This window comes from Ciconia boyciana, chromosome 5 (genome assembly GCF_034638445.1).
Source record: "Ciconia boyciana chromosome 5, ASM3463844v1, whole genome shotgun sequence".
Classification (NCBI taxonomy): Eukaryota; Metazoa; Chordata; class Aves; order Ciconiiformes; family Ciconiidae; genus Ciconia; species Ciconia boyciana.
The window spans coordinates 78,047,411-78,064,119 of NC_132938.1; the positions used below are offsets into that span (position 1 = coordinate 78,047,411).

The 16,709-nt window shown below is 39.1% G+C and overlaps 1 protein-coding gene across 1 annotated transcript in view; it reads right to left on the bottom strand.

Annotated features, from left to right (window-relative positions):
* AFG2A (AFG2 AAA ATPase homolog A) overlaps nucleotides 1-16,709 on the bottom strand; it is a 232,055-nt gene that overhangs the window by 103,374 nt on the left and 111,972 nt on the right.

Below are 16,709 nucleotides of genomic sequence, written 5' to 3' on the forward strand. Positions count from 1 at the left end.
TGAATAAACAGAGCGGGATGAGGGAGTGAATTACTGACGTTTCCGGGTCTGAAGAGAGACCTCTGGAGCCTCAGCTCCTTTCCAGGTCAGACTGGCTGCCGCCACGCACGCTGATGGGGAAAGGGAGAGCAATGATGCTCTCCTTACGGTGAGTGAGGGCCAGGGAGACAGAGAGAAGGAAAAACATATTTCTAATACCTCACAGACTTCTGGGTTAGAGAAACCTGTTAGCCCAGCCTTTCCCTTTTTTTTTTTGGTGTTATTTTATTGACAGGATTAAGATTCTTATCTTGGTAAGCTACTTTCTTAAAGTTCAAAATCAACGTTAGTTATGGAACCTGGGAGGAGAAATGGACTGAAAAGCTTGTGGTTGTTCGCACACCCTGGCCGACGTACCCACCGGGACTACAGTGCACGCGTGCTCTCCTCTGGCTGGTGAGGCAGGCAATCTCCTATGTGGGCAATTACCAGTTTTGATCAAGTCATTTAGAAAAACTAATGAATAAACAGAAAATCCTATTCTACCCAAATCCAATTTGTCTACTCAAAATGCAAGTTTTATAGGGCAGAAAGACTGAAATGGAGGAAAAATGAAACAGTTTAGGGTTCTCAGGAAAAAACCCAACCTACCATGTAATTCATTTTAATAGCACCTTCAGATGAAGACCATGGTATTCAAAGGCTTTTCAGTATTCCTGGGAACCTTTTGACTTCAAACTGCGTGGCCCTGATTTCTCTACCTCTGAGCATTATCATGAAGGTGGAGAGGAATAATCGCAGGAAAATAACTGCAGTGCTCAGATGCAGAGATACGTCTCCCTAGCCCTGCAGCTGGACTGCCAATATAACTTACTACTCAGCAGACACAAAGTTTCTTCAAGCTAAGGAGGATTAAATTGAGATAATTTCATCTTTTCAAAGTCCCCTCTTCTCCCTATTTCATTTGTAGTGTGTCTCAGTCTGCTCCTTACCCCGGGGACTCAAGAAAACCGCTGGCACAGACTGTGGCTAGGCAGGCTGGGCACATCAGCTCACTGGGACTCTCTCCTTGCTCACAAGAAATTGTTTAGCAGGAATCTTTGGCAAGCTGAAGGTCCTTACAGAACCAATTATAACCTCTCATCTTCCAGAGAGATGTAACTCAGTGTCGCCAAACTCAAATGCACAAAATATCACAAAAATTTTTCAATATATTGATCTACTGAAGTGTTCAGATGTCATTAATAAACAGCCTGTCATGGTTAAATTCATTTCAAGGGGGCGGGGGGAAGGAGCCCTGTAAAAATGTTGAACAGGTGCTACTTTATATTTTTTTCCATGTAATGTAGAACAGTATTCCCTAGCTGTATCCTTTACTGTTATTGTTACAAAGCCTGCGTTCTTTCATCAGCTATTTGGGAGCATCTATGCTTCAACAGTTATTTACAAAATTCAACTGTTACAACTAAATCTTGCTGCTCATTTGAATAGGTGTCACCTTCTAAAGTCTGTTGCTAAGTCTAGAAGAAAGAAGTGTGAAAATGCAGGCTACTTCGTCCTTTCAAGAGTTTTTTCCACTACGTGCAGCAGCGCTTCGGAAATGCATTGTATTGAACAAAGAACGAGCAAGCAAGCACGATGCAGCCATCACACTCTACGGGGCTTGTCACAGGCAACAAGTCTGTCCATGTGCTTAACTAACTCCTTGAATTGCAGTTTCAACTGAGTACTTACCTTAAATTCAGATTCTGTTTACACTACCTTAATTGTTACGGCCAGAATATGATCTTCCTGGGACTACACAGGTATGGTTTCGCTAACGAGGGAGAAATATTTACAGTCTCACACCCGGGCCATAACGAGTAAGAGACGGATGGGAACAGTCTTGCCCTGCTGCCACGCACCCTTCCTGTCAAAGCACGTAGGACACCAGCTTCCAGACCACTCGCCTTTCTTTTTGGTTATAAAGTCTTCTAAGTGTCTGGGTAACAAGGGTATGAGTGTGTGTGAGGCTGGCAGGAGAGTTTTTAACTAATGGTCAGGATAGAAAGTGTATGCACGTCTTTGTATAATACTGACTTTTTTTTTTTTAACATATTACAGGTGTGGAACCAACTCTTTTGTTTTGTTTTGTGCTGTTTTTAACATACCACCACTCTTCTATGGTTTTCCCCTCAGAGCTGTCTTGACTTGACAGCAAAAGTAACACTACTATTTTTTCAACCAATTAAAAAAAAAAAAAATTCAATCTCCCATACTCTTTCTCTGACCCAGTGAACCTCTTCTGTAACTTTACACCAGAGAACAGCCCTGCTCTGTGTTTCAGTCTTACTAAATGCTTTTAAGATTTTAATCATTCATTCATTGGCTGCTAAGTGAATATTATATTCCTTTCCTGTAGGCAATCAGATACCATAATGCTTTAATGTTAAAACTTGTTACTGCTGCATACAAAGTAACAAATAGTTTCTTATTTAGTGCTGGATTGGTACCCAGAACACCACCTAACTAGTTGCAAATATCCTGGAGGCACCTTTATTAATACGGCTGATCCAACAATATTTGAAAACAAAATTGCAAAAGACAATGCTTATAATGAAAAAACAGGCGTAGTTGTAAAACAACAATGAACAGTTGTGACTTTGCATCTTTATGGGCAAATGCTAAAACCGTGTCAGTGCAGTCCAATGACATTTTTAAGTCTTAGTGAAAAGCTCCACTACCATTGCTTTTTTTGTTTTGCAGTTCTCTCGGTAAACATACCACTTGGTTGTGTATATTGTGGCAATTACTCTCATACACAAGAGAGAAAAAACAGCGTAGATGATATTCCCGATAAACATGCTGGTGCTGTGTACCTGCAAGGAGGAGCAAATTGGGAATTTAAGTAATTCTTGTATTCTTTCTTAGGCATCTGCTTTTCGGCAGCTGCCACAGACTGGAAATTGGACTAGCTGAATCCTTAGTCTGGCTACTCTTACGCTCCCGAGATCTTAAAATAACCTGATCAACAAATTGGTAGGGCAGTTGTGGCAGGTACCGGCAGCGTGGTGGGTACCTCACCAGCTGCAGTGCCAGCTCAGGAAACTGCTGCTGCTCCTCTCCTGCCCGGCCATTCCCACCACCCCCAGCCCTCTGCTGTCATAAGCACTTCTGTGCACCACAACCAGGGAAATGGAAATTAAGTTGATTTTTGCTGTGCTCTCTTTTTAGCTGAATTCTTCACTACCTATTACCATGAAGGCATACAAATGCACGTGCACATACAGAGCGGGGGGCGGCAACAAACCGCTAGCAAACAGGTAATCATAACCTCATGTGTTAATGCATGCTCAGTTTCTTTTACATGAATACCTAGTTTAAAATACATGATTGCCAGCAGCGTAAGACTGCATTATAAGTCTTCAAAATACAAAATTTTTCATATTATGATTATTCAGTAAAGCTTTCCTTTATGAAAAAACGTCAAAATTGTTTCTCTTTACTCCGGGTTAAAACACTTGCTCTGAATTAAGCTATAATTTCACACCGTAATCAAATAAGTATCAGAAAATTCTTCCTTTTCAAACCTCTGGTTTTGTTTTCCTTTCCCGGATTTTTTCAAACTCCAAGGATCTGACCTCAAGCACAATAAAGTCAATGAAAATATTTCCACTATCTTCATCAGATTTTGGGTCATGACCAAAGCTGGCTTTCCCCCCACCCCCTCCATAATAGCTATAGGTAAAATAGACAGAACAACAACCTGTTGACAGGTAATACTAATTTACAGTTATATGAGAGGTAGAAGCATCACACACAGATATGCTGTAAACTGAGCTCAATACTATCTGCAACTTATATAACTTCATGTCTCAGGTTTCTTTACAATCATAACAACAACTTTTTTTTTTTTTAAAGACAAGTTTTACTCCAAATTATTATGTCCTTTAAATCATCAGGTATCTCCTAGTCTGTAATCAAATAATAAAGAACACAATACGTGTATAAAAAGTCAGAAAGGAATCCTTCAATGAACTTTTACCAAGATGGTTCTGACAGTTTTGCAGCTCAGATCACGCACTACAGGTTAATGAGACAGAGAGGCACGTGACAATTTTTGAGTTATGATCTTTTAAAAAATATTGTTTTAAAAATCTTCTTGCTACAAAAACACCTGAGTTAAAAGAAGGGAACATGGAGGGCAATTGCAGGACAGGGAACAATTCTTGCCCTACCAGCAATTCCAGTGAAGTTTTTTCCTTCAGCACACTCCCAAGCATGTCAGTTCCTGCACCATTCAATATTCCATGAAAACAAACAAAATAATGCATTAGCTGATTTTAAATTCTGAATAAGTATATTTGAGCATAAAGTATTTCTTGGCTGTATTATATACCCAGAAATAGCATTTCTAAATTTCAGTATGCACTACCAAATCATAAAGAAGGTATTGTAATTTATCATTTTATAATAAATAGTACTGTCCTTCTTACCAGATGTACCTTTATTCTGGCAGTGGAGTCCCTTTATCTTTCAATAAACTATTAAACCATTACAGCCAGAAAGGCAACTATTACTTCTGGGGAAGTTTACAGCATCACTTACAAATAAAAACAAACACCATCAGGCTTCTTCCTCACACCTTTATATTATTTGATTTTTATGTGTGTGTATGTATATATACACATAGATACATAGTTCTGATACTTAGAAAGTTGTATATACATGGCAATTATGCTTTATGGCCACTAAGATGACTCTATTTAACAGGGAAAGTTGGCAGGGAGGGAAAGGAAGAAAAGCTGGTATGAACCTGTGTTTTTGCTGGACTGATACGTTACATGCCCATCCAACAACATGAATCAGCTCAGCTGCAGTGGAATCGTTCCTCTGAGCTTCATACCAAGCACACACTGATTTTTACATAAGTGGATGAGGGTATCGTTAACCCACCACACTAACCTAATAAAGGACATTCTTTCAGTTGGGAAAGAAAGGTTAGATGGTAAAGGTACCATACAAAATCTCTTCTTTTATGCTGACTATTTAACATAAACAGGAAAGATGCAAATTAGGATAGAAACATGATGCTTCAAAGTCCTTAATTTATTGTAGTGTAATCTAGCCACTACCTTGTGATCAGAAAGGACTTTTCATCATTACTACTGCTGGGAGGTAAAGTTGGTAATAAATCCCATGTAAGACATTTTGGAGGTGATTGTCATCTTGACAGTCTACCAGTAAGCTGTTATCAGAGAGCTGAAATACCTGTAAACTCAAATGTAAACAACTTATATACCAGGCTTTTCTTTTCACCGGTTCAGGAAGTTGCATCAATGTATTAATTCGCATTGATGATCAGAGCATCTTGAACAGGTTCACGAGCAATACAGTAAAAAAAGCTATTGGAACTACGTGCTGAAAAACCCGGCGTCAAAAGGCTAGCAACATGGAACTAAATTTCACATCTCAAGAAAAACAAAAACACCCCACTTTTGCAAGGCCAGGCACCATAAAAATATTCTCATTTGCTTTCATTGAGAAAGTTTGAATAAAAATTCTCAGCATAGTATTTGCCTTTCTGAAATCACTGACTGTAATATTTTGAACTTAAACATCCATATATAAATATATCTTGGTTAATCAGGAATCCTATAAAATCAAAATGAAAATAAATTCGGTGAGATAACAAAATGGGAGTTCTAGCCAACAGCCACACCTAGCCCACAAGATATACCAGTGCAGACTTCCAGACAGATTTACTATTTATAACTGAAACTCTCCTTGAAACAATGCAAGGTAAAGATGCAAAGTTAACCTGAAAAACACACAGATTTTTAATGAACCACACTCTCAAATTTCTTCTCTTCAGCAAGCTGTTTTGCAGGACATCCTTTCGTGAAAGTATGTACACCGAACAATTGCAACAAAAGGGGCTCTGAAGAATTTTGTGGCTTAAATTTTCTACCTGCAATAGTCATATTGCCAAAGTAATGGGAAAGGTATGAGCAATTCTTTAAACAGTTGTGTTTTAATTCTGATGCCAAGTCTTTTGGTTATGAAGAATTTTTTTGACTGAGTTGAAAGTCTATCGCAAGTACACAGAAAGACCTAGGGCAAGAACAAAGGTGCAGGGCAGAAGCTAGTTTATTCAGGCTTGTCAAGTTAAATCTTGTAAAATATGTACACATTTAATTGTTTTCACCATTTATATATGTTTCAAGCATGGAGGGGGCCTCCTGAATCATTTAGGTAGAAGGCAAGCACCAATTCTGGAAGTCCTGTTTGATCAGTGAAGAAGTCACTCATTTCTGGCACAATCTGAAGCTTTAAAAGATTTTTTTTTTTTTGGTCACACTAAACACAGACAATTTGGAACCATTTAATTAATTTCAAGCAAAAATATCTCAACAGCAGCCTGAACTTTGCAAGCAACCCTAACAGTGGGTTAGACACATTATAAAGGATTAAACAAAGCAATAAAGTAATGGGGAACAAAATGAGGGGCAATGACCGTGTGGGAGACACTGTAATTGAGAAAGCATTATAAAATGAGGTACCACTTGCAATAAGTGCAGTAAAACAGTTAATGAAAGCACAGCACAAGTCTGGTTTCTCTCTCTTGTTGTCACTTATTTTTCTGAATGACTGGATCTGCTGCCTTTTCTCTTCTAAAAAAAATAATGGAAGATTACAAAAGGGACACCTGGAAAAACACGGATGTGGTCTTTTTAGCTCCAGCCTACCTCCCTGACCCCCCCACGCACACTCATCACTGCCCAGGCTCCTCCCCATCATCTTTCTTTCCTCAAAAGCAGTTCCTCTCAGCCACAGGAATGCCAAGCCATTCTTTACGTAGCTCAGCCTCACCATTTTTCCTTTCACATGTCAGGATGTGCCATTCAACAGAGCTTTGTAGGTACACGTTGGGAGGGTTTTTCTCAGTATCAGTACCAGGAGTGCACACAAATGGTTTAAGAACAAAACACTGAGTTCTCTGTACCAGCCTACCAGGTCCCCGGAGACCATTTTATCGCTTTTACACAAAGATTTTTCTCTTATGCTCACTTTTTATCATTGTTTTGACAAATGATAACTACAAGAGATCCTGGGGAGAAAAACGTTCCATGTATTCCTTCACCAGCAATACTATTTTAAAAAGAAGAATGACAACCTCAGAGGAATCTTTCTTATACAGTTTAGTTGAGTTTTGAGTTGACCAATTTTAACACTGTAAAAGGTAGGTGGAGAAAATACACGGCGCATCCAGTACGTCCCTTCCACCAGTCCCTGTGCTGATGAGAAGAGAAACGCGACAGCCAGATGGAGCCTTCTGGACCCTGAGCCATTAACGGTGTCCACAAAAAATACCTTTTTCTTCTAATATCCGGAAGTGAGGCCTTGGGCGAGTCTCCCATCAGCTTCCCTTCAAAGGGAATAAAAGGACTTACCCTGATTGGTAACCTGGCTTGCATCCTACAGCTGAAGAAGCAAGCACATACAGAGTTCAGTGAGAGGAGTAGTAGCTAAGGATAAATAAGGCAGTATTACTACATGCTTAGGATGCTACTGTGAAAATTGTAGTATAAGTTTGTTCCCAAGTACGTATTTCATGTAGTTTCTCACAGTTGGAAGTAAATATTCAGGAAAATAGCAGGATTGATACATCACCCCTTGGTTATACAGAATTCTATCCTTGACATGCTGCTAAGCCAAACTGCATTCAAGAAGTAGGATACATAATTGAAGTCATCATTTATGTCCTCAAAATTGACTAAACCATTAAAAAGGTGACTGTTGGAACAAATGCAAAATAAAAAAGTCTCTCTCAGAGTTCACAGTACTGGAAAATATTGGTCAAATTTTTCCATGATATAAAAGATTGACTATTTTTACACCGGGAATCATAACAACTCACTGAAGGTACTCTCAGACAGGTGTTTGAAACAATACATTTTGTTTTCTTTTAAGAATACCGAGGAGAATTGAAGGTCTCTGAGCATTTTCCCAAAAATGCAACTAACAAGACTATACACAACACAACACAATGGCAAAACAAGTACCAAAAGAAACAGAAAAAAGTGCCCTTATCATTATATCTGTTGCCCACAAAGCAAACTCTAAGCAAGCTTTAAGCCTCTTCTGGAATAATCCGGAGTAGTGCTTCATGGTAGACGGTTGGTCTCACATGTTCCTCAAAAAGCATTCCACAACAATCCTGAAGAATTAGATGGCTGATTTCTTCCCACAACATTACCCAATAATAAATATCACATGGCAAGCATCAACAGCAGTATCCCTCCCATGTTAATTGCTTACCTTGTGAAGAAAGTAATGTCTGTTTTCTTTTTTCATATTAACAAAAGAATACTAAAAGGGGATCCTTGTACCATGACCCTCTTCCAAAATTCAAAATAGTTACCAAAAATATAATCTGTATATCGTTAGTGGAAAAAAATTTCCTGGGGGAAAGGTAGTGTGCATGTAGTTTCCGCTATCTACCACATGGAGTATTTAGGAAACAAACATTCTTTCCCCTATAATGGCAAAATGAGTTATGTAAGCAAGATGAAATGATTCGCAAGTTTGGGCTTTATTCCAAAACCCCTATATATTAAACCCAACCATCAGTTGGATCATCACGTCTGTTTTCTAAAGAATATAATAGATGGAAATCTGCTTCTTAAACTGTTTTTCATATAACAGGAAACAGACAAAATAGCATCGCAACAGTAACGTTCACAGAGGCAAAAGAAAGTACTGATCTTGAAATCAGAGCTCTTTCTTGCTGAATGTTTTTTACCTTAACAAAAACTGAAAGTGTATCACTTTCAGCAACAATGCAGAGCTCACTTTGCATCCATATTATGCATTATTAATTTATATATACTTTAAAAAAATATAAGAGAAAAACATTCCATTACAACCTGATACACAAGGCTTTTATACAGTCACGTCACACCAGTCTAAAACACACACAATATACACAGGCACCTATGTGCAGAAGCATACACACAAACACACGCACACACACCCAAACAAGGCTTAAAGATTTAGAATGTTTTAAAATATGTTTTTAGAAAAAGTAGCCTCTGCCATTTATGATGAAGAAATAGAAACCATTTCTGAATGTTTCCCCTCTTCTCCATTATTTAAAATTAATTTAAGAAAAGTTAGAACTTCACATACTTTAATATGTAACATTAAAAATAAAAATGGTTTTCCTCTGAAATTTTGTTATAATGCAATTAGGTGATCAAAATACGCAGCTCACTGAAGAAACACAGGTTCACTTGCCCCCAGATAAAAACTGGTCAGTGGACAAAAATCAATGAACTTATCAGATACAATCTGGTAACTTCCTAGCCTCAACATTCAAGCTACCAACACTATTACCCTCTTGAATAAACACAGCTTTTGGAAAGGTTAAACCTGTGAGGTCCTCATCGGAAAGTCCCTGAGTAAATTATAACATGTGATGATGACATTCCTGTGTCTTTTGGAACCAGCGAGGGGAAGTAAGGGTAGGTCATTATAAGCCACTTGCCTTTACAACCGGCTGTAAAAGACAATGAGGACAGGAAGCTTCCCACCGAGATCAAGGTGCACAATCCCCAGCTAAAAATAAACAAGCCCTGATAGTCACATCTGCTGGAAAATATCATTGGAGCCTGAATTCCCAGGTGCCGAAGCAACGGGAAGAGAATGCCTCAGTACAGCAGGCTCCCAAAGGATCACAAAATAATAATTACAGGGATTGGCAACGATCACTGTTCGTGTTAATGCTGTAGATAACAATATCAAAGTGTGCTAACTTGTTTTACCAGGAAAAAAAAAGGGAATTAAAATAAAAATCAGATTAAAAGAATTTAAATTTACTTTAAATTTATCCTTGCCATCCTTTAGCTCCCAGACGCAAGTCCTGGCGTCACTCTGTAGCAAAACCTTCCTATCAAAAGTAACCGGAGCAGGAGAAAAACCATAAATTTCTACCCCTTCTCACCAGGTGTCTCAACTGTTCCCACGACTAAGTCTCCTGGAGTAAAGTAGATGCTAGCAGCGTGGCCCCAGCTAAAGCGTTTCTGCCATGTATGACATACCCTGCTTTAGTTACCAGCACTTTTAGGAGCACAGGCAGCATGCTGTGGGACACCACGGCAGGCTGCGTTTTTCCTCTCTCAACAGATGGTGATCCCTTTCCTCACTTAAGTTCACTTATCCTTAGCTAGTTAAGCCGCCGAATTGGCCAGCGTTGATTTAATATGAGTACGCACGCCCCGCCTGCACAGCCTCCAACCTCTGCTGACACAGTCGAGGACACAGCTGAAGCGGGAGAGGTGCCTTTTTGCCCGTGCTGCTGGAGCACGCCCGCAGCCAGCACCTACCACCCACCTGCCAAAATTAAACTCCCCTGCTGCTGGGGCAGAGCATCACTTCCCCGGTCTGAAGCTAACACAAACCAATATGAGCAGCCTGTGAGTGGGCTCCAGACCCATCGCAGAGCTTAACCATTATTTTAGCTTATGTGATGTTTTTCCATCTGTAGATCTCAACAGGTTTTATGACAAATTCAATTTTTCATTTTATACTTCTATTCCACAGACCAGTCCCTTGCCCACTAGACATCACCGCCTCCCGCATATGCTACCCAGGCTAATCCCAGTTGCTTTGGGGATCAACAGCCATATGTCTGTGCCAAGAGATATGCACTCTTTGCTGAGAGAACAGAGTTGCTATAGCTACTGAGATCTCCTCCCATCAAATGAGCTATGTGCAAACAACCAGGACCTGTGGGCAGGCCTGGCACAGCTGATCAGCAGTGGAAGAAAAGATGGATAACCTGATTTCTTAAGAACAGAGAAGTTCTCCTTGCTGGCACAGCCATGTTTTGGTTGAGCAATGGAGGAGGAGAGTTTTCTGCCTTAAATACTTTTCTTTCACAGGGAGCAGAGATATTTCAGAAGCTAGGAGAAAAAAGGGAACACTTAGGGAAGCAGCAGTCCTGCAGTTTTCCAGCTACGGTGAAGTTGGTGGACAAGGAGCAAAACGTCCAGGCAACACCAGACAAACACCACGGCTGGGCGGCAAGCTCTTAACGCGCTCCAGTTCCTCACGCAGACAGAAGACGTGCCTGGTGGATGGTTTTGTTTTGTTTGTTTGGGATTTTCGTTTGGTTTTCTTTAACTTTGTGAAGAAAGTCAACCTTAAATGCAGCTTTGAAAAAGGAAAAGGCAAAGTCTTACGCAAAAGGTGAGCTGCAGCCCCTCCCCTGCCAATCCTTGCTCTGAACTGGAGGACCGTCCCTGAGGGTTGGCATGGCATTAGCGGGCTGGCTTCGGCAATGTGCCTGTGAACAATGTGCCTACAACTTGAGTCATATAATTCTTTCCTATTCTGGTTTTTGGCAGCTCTTTCTGCACAGAAAGGCCTGGTGACAGACTATAGCCTAGAGACTACAGTGGGAATAACGGAAATTCAGAATGCTCCAAAAACTAATTCTGATGCCATTAATGAATAAATTTATTGGACCTGAGGCAGTTTCATTTAATTCATAGATACCCTAGAAAAGTTTTAAAAACAATGGACTGGAAACCATTTCTGGCTGTCAGTACTAGGAAAAACTATGCACAGGAACGTACCCTGAAACCTGATATAAAGATTACCTAAACAAAAACAAGACCTGGGACTAAAGCACAGAATGAAAAATATTCCAGTTGTGGGAGGGTAGGAGGAGCATCATGTTTCAGGCCCTTATAATGTTTTAATTACTTACATTTCATGGTGTACCACTTGAAGCCTTCTCCTCTAAAGAAGAAGAGCTTTTCACACTCCCAGTACTCCTCCCCTGTATGCTCAGTGGTTGACTATTTCTTCTATTTCTTCAAACAGCTTTTACAAACCACTCTGTTTTCCAGTGCCACCCAAGAACAGCTACAATTGGTGTGGAAGAACTACTTCTACTGACTGGTGGTAACCATACACTTGCTATATAATAATAAATTGCATAATTATACAGATAAGCTCTTCTTTAAAATAGCATACCCACATTCTAAGAATCAGCAGGAAGGGATGAAAAATAGAACTAGCGAGGGAAAAAAAAGTAATTAGCCTTCTTCTTTTTTAACTCTTCTTTCTAGTTGATAACTATTTTTGCAGGACTAATTTCTGCAAAGTGTTAATGGCTAATACATGTCACTCTCCTACAGACTCTGCCGCAGACTGTAACCTGAGAGCTATCACACACTCATTCTCTTGGACACATTTTCCACATTATTTGAATATATCCTACCCTTAAAACTATTCTGGCACGACATTAAGGAAGTTGTGGCTCAGGTGGTAAATCCAGGGCCATCTTGAAAGGTAAGCTGGTAAATTAAGCTATATTCAAATTAAACAGGAAACCACTGGTTGTTAAGATTTTATAAAACTACCCCTAAGAACAAAAGGCATCTAAAATTTTTGTTGACTGCCTAATAGCAGGAGCTATATTCTGGTTCCAAAGCATTCATATTACAATATAAGCAGCCCTCACATATCCCCATATGAGACACAGTTCAAGCTGTAGCAGCTTTAAGGCCCTATTCTGCCCCAGAAGCAGCTGGGTTCTCTCTCAGTAAGCAGTGTCCTTAGAAATGGAAGTCTTGCACTTGATGCAGTAGGACTCTGTGCCTATCACCCTTTGAGTATTCAGCTCTAGGTCCAAGCAGCATTTGCATTTATCATGCACGTGGGGTATAGCTCTATCATTCTCTCTTCCTTTCCCATATTCTCTTTTGTATCTCCTCCCAACACAGTCAGCAAAAGCAATGAAGCAAAAAGCAACGTTCAGTTTGCCCCCAGCCCCACTCGGGCAGAGCATCAGATTTTTTAAACAAAGTTCAATATAGCATTCAAACCATCTCAATCCAGTCCACTAAAAAAACCCAAATATTTCAGGTATCAATGCAAAATGAAGTTCATTAGCTGAATTCTTCCATGGGTTTGCTTTTTCCCCAAAAAAACTTTACTTTTGCAGGATTCAAATCTGCTGCATATAAAATGTTCAGAGCATCATTTCATTGCTTCCAGTGGAGCACAGAAGCGCTCGTTTCAGCATGGCCCAGGGTGTCAGACTCCAGGTGCGGGAAACCAGAGGGGCAATTTCAGGGCCTCCCCTGGATCAAGATTATCACCCAGAAGGGAAAGTAAAGCTTACACAGAAAAGAAGCAAGTCACCCAAGTATTCCGCCAAACCACATTGTTTTAGAAAACACAATTTCTTTTTTATATCTAAGACCCACAGTACCTTGACAGTTTATTATGTGAACACACAAGTACAGAAAAACAGGTCAAGTTCTTTACCTAACCCTTAAGATTTTTGCAGCAAAAATCTCTGCAAAATAACTGTGTGTGTTACAACTCCCATCCCACAGGTTTTGCAGAAAAAACATCAGAGTTTATTAAAACAGTATTTCATTTCAGTATTTTCATGCAAATCAGCTTGGTTGCCTTCACAGCTCAGTTATCTTCTCAGCTGCTTCCCCCTCCTCCCCACCCCCCCTTTTTTTTTAAAAACAGATCAGTATTACAGAGCATGGACCAGATGCAGGAAGAAACTTCCCTAAGCCAGAATGATTTGGAGGACAGGCCCTTTAGTTGGATTGCTGCAGTGATGGAGATCAGAAATACAGCTTTGGGGGAAACATCTAATTTCACGTTTTAAACACCTGCATAAAAAAATCTCACTCTGATCAGAGGAATCAGGGGACTGGGATTTATGAGTAAGACTGTCAAGAGTATAAGAAACAGAATACAGTATTTCCAGCTCCCTTGCCAAATATGTATTATGACTTCAGTTCATTTTACATAGATTCAAGCAAGCAACAAAAAAAAAAAAAAGAGAGAGAAAGAGAAATAAAGAAAGAAAAAAATTGGTCTTACAGTCTACAGAAACATCAGGGATTAAATGTCAATAGCAAATCTCTCAGTACTTACTGCCACCACGCCAAATAAAGCCTGCTTCCAAGCCAAACATCTGCTTTGTCTGTCCCAAACAGGAACTCATGAGAAGGAAATGTAGCACCCTTTACCACTGTGGTCAAAAGACAACATTTTTTAAATTCCACTCTATTCAACGATTTACCTGTCAAATCTCTGAAAGAGTAAGTATTAAAAAAAAATGATTCTGCTATTTCTACCCTGTTCCTCAAGGGCTTGCATGACCAAGACATCATTCATCAATCATGCAAATGTTGCATTGGCAAGAATATTCACCCAGGCTAATGCTTTTTACAGAAGTTCCAGTTCCACATACATTAATTCTGAAAGAATAAACCAGACTGACATTTATTATGTGCACATGTATATAGAACCTTCTCTCTCTTTTGCTCTCTAAAATACAAGATTATACAAAAATCAGGTGTTTCAATGACATTAACTCTGCTTTGGGAGTACGGTTTTCTCTGTGTCTAATACTATGAAACCTCCACAATAGCTACAGAGAATTCCATAGCGTTCCTATGTTCCTGCTCCTATTTCCAGCTCCAACTAACAAATAATATTATTGTAAACTAGAGTATGTACTGAAAATTGATGTGGCAAATTAAAATATACAAACATTTTTCTAGACCAGGATTTCTAGTGGACTGCATCAGAGCTTTTGTAGCAGAGCATTTTGATGTCCCAGGCAGTGGAGGCCTCTTGGGAATTGCATTCGAAATTCCCTGCTGCCATTTATGAAGGCTGATGAAACATTTTCCCAATACGTAATAAGACACCAATCTCTATGATGAGTTAGATCTTTTCAAATGAATACAAGATTTTTACAATTTCAGGTAACAGACTGTACTCCTCCCTTTTAGAAAGAAAATCCTAGCTGGATGCCAAAACAGGTGCAGGCAAACTTTGAAACCTGGTATGTATTTTGACAGTGAAATAATACTGAAATTGTTCCTGTGCATTTTACAGAGCTAAAAATTTTTCAGATATATTTCCCTCAAACAATTACATATTTTTTTGGTAACAAACCACAAATTTTTATGATGACATGCCAAAACATTCAAAACAAATGGTGAAGAACAGTAAAATATATCAAATTATCTTCCACTTACGTTTGAGCTTCCGTTTCGTTCAGCTGAACTGTACCAAAATACACCATCTGAAAATCGTGCCGAAACATTCCTAGCATCCATATAATAATTTCTGTATGTAGTTAATTAATCGTCACCCCAGTTTGTTCAGACACTCAAGCCAGCTTTGTCCTTTTACAGATGTATCTACTAGCCTAAACTACAGAGAGAGGAAGGGGCAAAACCCAGATTAACACTTCTTGTTCCTTAATCCTGTGATGAGTCTTACAGAGCACAGTGACATAGAAACTACAGTACTGTTCAGAAAAGAATTAACATTTAGAATAGTATTATTTGGCTATGAACTTCAAACAGAGTTCAAGACTGTGGTGAAAACACTGCCATGGCATGAGCATTAAAATAAAGGAGGGAAACAAGAAGGAAAGGAAGGACAAAATTGAGATAATCCACACATGCACACAAACACACACACAAAAACCTCAACAATAAATAAATCCATAGCACTATCAACAAATGAACAAAAAAGCTCAATAAATTTAGCATCTGTTATGATTGTGATGTGATTGTGAATATTCTTTTAAAAGAAGATAGTGAGTTCTCAACAATGGAGGTAAGGAACCAGAGGTTCAGGTCAAATTATTTATTAGTTATGAATATGTGTGTAGTTCAGTTTCTTTCAGTTTGGATAAATCAGCAATGAAAAAAGAAATCCTAATTTTTTCAGGAATATAAAACTGAGATTTTCTTTTTTTTCCTCCTAGCAAATAGTATTGGCATTGTTATTCAGATCTTATAGAAATGAATGGCAAAAATAGACTCTAATTGTGAAAGGGTTTTCAATAAACAATAATATTTACTTAGTGTGCATTACTTAAAGAGAGTATTTTGTTAGGACTTGTTGGAGTTTTCAGTTGTTTTATCTTGTAAATCTCTTGTATCAGTTTCAAGCCAAAGTCATGTTTCCACATGAAATACTAATATTCTCATTTTACACTAGTGGGCATACTGCATTTCAACAAGCTGCAACTTGCTGTCAAGTGTAGCTTGCATTGCTGGGGAAATGTTACATTTTTAGGTCAACATTTGAAATAAAAACAGCCATTAAGCATCACTGTGCAATACAGGATCAGCAGATGGTCACCTTCCCTTTGCTCCCCTTGAAACATACAGCATACTTATTAATCCTTACACCCACTGAGAATTCAAGGATTACTGGAGATACTCCTTCTTAATAAGGAACTACTCCGGGTGAATCTATATGCTGTTGGTGGAAGTTTTTTGACTCTGCTCTTGATCTAGATAATAGAGAAACAGATAGGAAACAGAAACCGAGATTTGCAAAAGAACTGTTAAGCAATGAAATACATTTTAAAAAAAAATTCAAATCCTTCAGGCCTTCAGTCCTGTTTCCTCAAATTTGCTGCTACCATGGACATCGGAACATGGGGGACTTAGCTCCAAGTCAGACCACCTGGTAGGCTGCTGAAAAGCCAGGAAGGCCTGGGAACCTTTGTATCTCAGTGAAATGAAAGACCTTTTCCCATCTAGCCACCCTTAATTGCTCAGTGTATTTCCTGGCGATTGCAAAGGAAATGAGTTGCTGCTCAATTCACCAGGGCTCTGTTCTATAGCTGACTTTAAAAAAAAAAAATCAATGGGGAGGGGAAAAAAGCATAAAAG